Source organism: Trichechus manatus, unplaced genomic scaffold, assembly GCF_000243295.1.
Source record: "Trichechus manatus latirostris isolate Lorelei unplaced genomic scaffold, TriManLat1.0 scaffold00012, whole genome shotgun sequence".
Taxonomy (NCBI): Eukaryota; Metazoa; Chordata; class Mammalia; order Sirenia; family Trichechidae; genus Trichechus; species Trichechus manatus.
This window is the reverse complement of record NW_004443948.1, coordinates 3,804,972-3,810,619: the sequence shown is the minus strand read 5'-3', so window position 1 is coordinate 3,810,619 and position 5,648 is coordinate 3,804,972. Positions and strand designations below refer to the sequence as shown.

At 39.2% G+C, this 5,648-nt stretch overlaps 1 pseudogene; it reads left to right on the top strand.

Moving 5' to 3' along the window:
* Positions 1–4,025: 4,025 nt before the first annotated feature.
* Positions 4,026–4,535, top strand: LOC101352246 (40S ribosomal protein S24 pseudogene; annotated as a pseudogene).
* The last annotated feature ends 1,113 nt before the right edge of the window (positions 4,536–5,648 follow it).

Here is a 5,648-nt window from a genome sequence, read left to right as displayed (position 1 = left end):
CTCATACTTTGCCTAATTTTGAATTGGGCAATATTCAATCATTTTAACACATGGTAGGAATTGTATTTATTTTAGTCCTGAGACCCTGAGGTATGTTCTCAGCACATGGTGGACAGAGACCCCTGTTTATGCCTTTAGGTCATGTTTTCGTTTATGCCTTAATAATTTTGAAAATACCAGATCAAATTGTAAGTCAATCCTTAATGCCCTCTGCATAACTGTGTGGGAGTTAAACCACAAATATTAACCATTTTTATGTTGGGTTGCCCCACCCTTTGGCTGTTTCTCTAGCCCTGGTTTACTAGGACTGAAGCTTCTGTGTAACAGTGGTGCCACATCCATTTCACATAGCTGTCTACATGAGATGTTTCTTTCAGTTGCCTTTCTTTGGCTTGAACCAGTGAATGAAGTAATGCAAAAATGTGTGTCTAGTCATTTTGAGGACTAAGTTATGCCTGACTCAAGCCACGATATTTTCATTTGCCTCATATGCACGCTGGACCATGAATAAGGAAGACCAAAGAAGTATTGATGCTTTTGAATTATGGTGTTGGTGAAGAATATTGAATATACCATGGACTGTCAGAAAAACAAACAAATGTGTCTTAGAAGAAGTACAGTCAGAATGCTCCTTAAAAGCAAAGATGGTAAGACTTCGTCTCAGGTACTTTGGACATGTTATCAGAAGGGACCAGACCCTGGAGAAGGACATCATGCTTGGTAAAGTAGAGGGTCAGCAAAAAATAAGAAGACTCAATGAGATGGATTGACATAGTGGCTGCAACGATGGGCTCAAACATAGTAATGATTGCAAAGATGGTGCAGGATTGGGCAGTGTTTCATTCTGTTGTTCGTAGGGTCACTGAGTTGGAACCGACTCCATGGCACCTATCAACGGTCACCAGGGATGCCTGGGACTGTGATGATGGAAGCTGCTAATTTAGCAGTGTGTCCTATGGTCTCTGAATTATCTTCTCTCTATATAAGTTCTCTCGCCTGCCTGATAAATGTATCAAGCTTCATGTACTCAGAAGTAGTGTGAAAAGGAACAGAAGTAGTGTACCACAGTGGAGAGATGTCACTTCAATCTTCCCACCTATTCTCATTAAACTATCCAAATACCTTTCAGTTGGGGCTTATGCAGACATACTTCCTTGGAGTTATATAGTGTACTTTATGGCTGCATATACACTCCTATTAATTTCCAGACATGCCTTCACCTACTTGAATCACAGCACACTTTCATTTGCATACAGACTTGGGAACTTGAAAAGATTCAGATATTTTCAGAAGAGCTACCAGTCGATCATAAACACTTACTATAAGTACTTACTATGTGCCCAAAATTATTGACTTTTAAAAGAAGGAGAGAGAGATTGTTTGTATTCTAATTGTGGTGACAAGAACTACGTGTAAAAATATAAGATAATGAAAGATAAGGTAAAACTGGCAAAAAGTATGAGAGGACTTTCAAAGAAAGTAGAAATCCCTTAGGCTTCATAGTCAGTCAAGGTTTGGTGCAGCAGTCAGCACTGAAGGCTGACCAGGGTTCACAGGGATGGTGAAGTTAAAGGATTATTAACTTCAACTGACATTTAATGGGTATCTTTTATATGCAAAGTGCTATGTGATTGTATGAATCCCTTCGTGGTGCTACAAGTTAAAGCACTGGCTGTAACAAAAGGCTGGAGGATCCAGTACACCCAGAGGTGCCTGGGAAGAAAGGCTCATAGTGATCTACTTCCAAAAACTCAGCCATTGAAAACCCTATAGAGCACAATTCTACTGTGACACATATGGTGTTGCCATGAGTCAGAATTGGCTTGATGGCAATTGGTGTTTTTTATGTGATTGTACATGATGTTGAGAAACAAAGTGATATAAAACAATCCCTTTACTCAATAATTATGCAATCTAAACAAAAGTGCATATCAATAGAAAAATAAATAGCAATTCAAGCCAAATTTTAATGCTAAAAAAGTGGTTCTGACTGTAAATGTTATGTACAGTCAAATGAGTAGGATTAAGCAACCAGGAAAGAATGCATAAACGAGGCGAAATTTAAAATTGGCTTTGACAGGCTGGTCTTGAGTAAGTAGAACATATACCCCAAATATGTTTTATGTCCAATGTGTGTATTAATTAAACAGCAACAAAGAAGTTTGTGTCAAGTAAAAGTGAGAATTAAGGACAAAGATTTACAAGATCATGAATTTGGAAAGGCCTTGAAAATTATCCAATTCAAATGCAGCAATTGCTGCCACAGTCATGAGCTGTGTGCCTGCGCACTTACAGTGACAGAGGGTGTACTCTGAAGTAAATTATGCCTGGGCTAAGTAAGACCTTTAAGGGAGGCCTGGTGGTGCAGTGGTTAAGTGCTTAGCTGCTAACCGAAAGGTCTGCAGTTTGAACCCCCAAGCCGCTCCACAGAAGAATGATGTGGCAGTCAGCTTCTGTAATGATTACAGCCTTGGAAACCCTATGGGGCGGTTCTACTCTGTCCTATGGGGTCACTATGAGTTGGAATCAACTTGACAACAGCGGGTTTGGGATTTTTTTTTTTTTTTTGGATCATGAAGGACCTTTAATCCACCACTCATCTGTCAGTTTGTCATACTGTTGTGGCTTGCATGTTGCTATGATGCTAGAAGCTACACCACCAGTATTTCAAATACATGCAGGGTCACCCATGGTGGACAGGTTTCAGCAGAGCTGCCAGACTAAGGCAGTCTAGGAAGAAGGACCTGGCAGTCTACGTCTGAAAAAATTAGCTAGTGAAAACCTTATGAAGAGCAGTGGAACATTGTCTGATACAGTGCTGGAAGATGAGCCCCTCAGGTTGTAAGGCACTCAAAATACAACTGGGGAAGAGCTGCCTCCTCAAAGTAGAGTCAACCTTAATGACATGGTATTTTCAATCACCTCATATGCATGAGTAAGGAAGACAGAAGAAGAACTGATGCATCTGAATTATGGTGTTGGCGAAGAATATTGAATATACCATGGACTGCCAGGATAACAAACAAATCTGTCTTGGAAAAAGTACAGCCAGAATGCTCCTTAGAAGTGAGGATGGTGAGGCTTCGTCTCATGTACTTCGGACATGTTATCAGGAGGGACCAGTCCTTGGAGAAGGACATCATGCTTAGTAAAGTAGAGGGTCAGTGAAAATGAGGAAGGCTCTCAATGAGATGGATTGACACAGTGGCTGCAACAATAGGCTCAAACATAACAATGATTGTGAGGATGGTGCAGGACGGGGCAGTGTTTCATTCTCTTGTACATACGGTTGCTATGAGTTGGAACTGACTCACTGGCATCTAACAACAACAGCAGACCTTTAATGCTAGGCTTAAAGGTTTATGTATTAGTCTCCCAGTAGCAAAGAATCACTAAAGATATTTGAGCAGGCAAAGTGGGGTGTATTAAAAAAATATACACAAGTGATGTGTATTAAAATCTATCAATCAATATGGCTGTTTTCTGATTCAATTAGATTAGAGCAAGTAGATCAATGAGGAGACCATTACATTTGCCAAGCCATATGGTGATGAGGGTCAGATGAAGTGTGGAGTAGTAGAAATAGTTAAGTGATTGGTCCATTGTCAGAATTAAGGGAGGTTTAAGAAAATGCTTGCTTAGTGGGAAAGATATTGAGTCCAGTTGAGGCATGCTGACATTGAGTGGGACAGAAAAGAAATTTAGCATAAAGATAGACATATAGGACTGGTACCTTCCAGTGTGGTTTCAGGTAAAGATAGAAGACTGGCACACTCTGGAAGTCTTCTGCTTGAGCATGGGGTGAGGTCTTCACCCTGGGTAGTAATGGGAATAAAGACTGGATGTGTAAAAAGAAGTCAGATTTATCATAAAGTTGAAAAAACTTCTAAATCTTTATCTATGTAAAACTGACAAGTTAAGCTTTAAATTCATTTTTCTTCCCACATACTAAAAAAGATTTCCGGTTCATTTAACGTCCATTTGAGTGGTAAAAACGCAACCCCAAGCTTTTCTTCCTTGGCTCCCTGAGGATTAGCCACCATCATGAAAGACACAGTAACTATCTGGACCAGGAAGTTCATTACCAACCAACTAAGCCAGCAGAAACCAATGGTCATTGATGTCTTTCACCCTGGGAAGGCAACAGTATTTAAGACAAATTCGGGAAAAACTTGTCAAAATATACAAGACCACACCAGATGTCATCTTTGTGTTTGGATCCAGAACCCATTTTGGTGGTGGCAAGACTGCTGGCTCTGGCATAATTTATGATTCCTTGGATTATGCAAAGAAAAATGAACCCAAACACAGACTTGCAAGACATGGCCTGTATAAGAAGAAAAAGATCTCAAGGAAACAGCTCAGAACAGGATAAAGAAAGGCAGGGGGACTGCAAAGGCCAGAGCTGGTGCTGGCAAAAAGTAAGTGAGCTGGAGATTGGGTAACAGAAGGAATAAAGATTCTGCAGTGACTTGATCTACAATGATTGTGTGGATTTTTCACCATACGATTAATAAAGTATAAAAGCTTAAAAAAAAACCTCAAGAAGGAGCTGAGTCTTTATGCTGGTCTCTTATTTACTGTGTCTCAGATACTCCCAACAATGTTGTTCCTTTGTTAAGCACAGAGCAGCAGCAGAAACATTTACATATGTTTCTTCCTTGCAAATAACAAGCAGCCTTAAGTTCTATTTCTCCCCTGCCTCTTAGTGCCTTCCAAACACCAAGCAAAAAAAAAAAAAAAAGAGGACATAAATAGTAGGGCTCCCTTCAATACCTAATTTCTGTGTCCAGGTGAATACCAAAAAAGTTGATGTGATAGTTGGCTAAAGATGAACATAAAGTCAATAAGTAGAGAGATCAATAAACAATATGGTCAAATCCATTCCACAGAATACTTTTATTGCACCATATTGAATTAATAGAAATGGCTTTGGTACAAATGCAAAATTATTTATGAAACAATAAAAAATCTGCTCTTAAGCAGAAAAAAGCACTACATATGATTTCAGTGAAAAAAGGAAACAGATGTTACACATACTTAAAAAAAAAACACAATCCCATATGCAGCTGCCCATGAAATATTCAACACATACACAAGTCTAGGGTTTACTGGCTTGATTCCTTTCTTCTCTCTCACCTTCATGCTAATCCTCCACATGTCAGCATCTCATTGGAATCAGGGTGTGTTACTAAAGCAGAGTATGGAGCCAGTTGAAGATTGGATCCAACTGAAATCTTTGTAGATTACCCAGAGATGTCCTCAGCTGTAAAAGATAAGTGGCACAGTCACTGCACGACAGGAACGTAGGCTTGCAGGCGGCACTGTAAGCTTGCTGTCTGTAGAACCGGAGATGGGTTGACCTCTGCAAAGAAAAGTAATAATTATGCAATGGGTAAGCAAGAAAAAGGGTTATTTAAATAGCTCTGAATCCTATATTAATTAAAGGTGAAAAGTTGGGCATAAAATTATCAATTAAATTCCCACTAGGAAGAGTGACCAATAATGTCTCAATTATAAAATCAAAACTTAAAGTTTGATTCTGGCATTCTAATTGAAATTAAATTTATAAACTAAAGTTAAAAAAAAAGAAAAAGACAACACTGAATAAAATGCAGCTCACTACACCAAACATATGTTTGCCCACT